Genomic DNA, 1,546 nt, shown 5'->3' on the forward strand with positions numbered 1-1,546 from the left:
GAAGTTTAAGGTACCACTACTTCTTTAACATGTATATCTATTTGATCTTGGGAGGAAACTAAGTAATCCATAACCTTTATATAGTGAGGGGGGATAAATTTTCTTAAAGAGTCAATAGTGAATTTTGTGGTCTCGAATATTTTCTGATTTTTTACTTTCTAGTTTACTTTGACATCTCTTGTATAATATTTTGAACACAGAATAACAACACCCACTACTAGAAAATTGCTAAAAAACGACGGAAGTAAAAGCGACGACATTAGCCACACTGTCCGTCGCTTTTTTTAAAAAATATTTTAATTAAAAAGCGACGGACGGCATCGCTTAGTCCGTCGCTTTTTTTCGCGGATTTTTGCTAATTAATTAATTTATATAGATAATGACGCAGTCCGTCGCATTTTATTAAAAATAATTATTTATTAATTTTAAAAAAGCCACACCGTCCGTCGCTTTTTATTAATTTAATTTTTTAAATTAGCGACGGATAGCATCTTTATATCCGTCGCTTCTTGGTCAAAATATCTAGTCAAATATTTTAAGAAAGCGACGGACAGTGTCTCTTAGTCCGTCGCTCTTTGGTCAAAATGTTGGTCAAATATTTTTTTTAAAAAGCGACGGACATAGAGACGTTGTCCGTCGCTTTTTTTTTAAAAAGCGACGGACATATAGACGTTGTCCGTCGCTTTTTTAAAAATATATGCACTAGCAGACGCGATTTTCTCCATTTCTCCATATAAAAATAACAAAATTGAGAAATATTTTGATTTAGTTTTATTTAAATCATCTTCCGGAGGACGGTTTTGTGTAAAATAAAAAACAAAAAAAATTATAATACCGACTTCCAGATGTCGGTAAAATTAAATAGTATGTAATAAATTAATATTTTCAATTAACTTTAAATAAATCGTCCTCTGAATGACGGTTTTATATAAGTTAAAAAATAATTTAATATAAAATACCGACCTCCCGATGTCAATATTATTTAATTAACATGATTACTTTTTATTTATCTTAAAAGTTAATGTGATACCGACCTCATGAGGTCGGTATTTTTTATTATATCTAATTACTTTTAATAAAAGCGACATCCGGAGGTCGGTATGTTTAAAATATTCCTATTAATCATAATTTTGCTATTGTGCATAATATTAAAATTTCATTTTACACCTACGATTAATTGTTCAAAAAGTGTAACAATTTTGTATACTTTTACAAATAAAATGTTACAAATCCTATCAGTCCGTCGTCTAATCATAAACTTAATATCTCATGTCATGATGTAGTAGAGGTGAAGAGCTAACATATAATTCATTCCACTATGAAATGCGAGATAGTATTATTATATACGTTCGATCTTGAATGGATGTCAAGTGTAGTGATCACCTCCTAATTATGATGACATGTAAAGGATACTTCATCGGAGTATGAAATACGTTGATTAATTATATATATGTTCCTCGAGTAGTTTAACAAATCAAGTCTTATATACTAGTGGTTCAGATATGAAATACATTATCAATTAAAGAAATATCGATGATCAATTAAA

Source organism: Solanum tuberosum, unplaced genomic scaffold (genome assembly GCF_000226075.1).
Source record: "Solanum tuberosum cultivar DM 1-3 516 R44 unplaced genomic scaffold, SolTub_3.0 scf00185, whole genome shotgun sequence".
Lineage (NCBI taxonomy): Eukaryota > Viridiplantae > Streptophyta > Magnoliopsida > Solanales > Solanaceae > Solanum > Solanum tuberosum.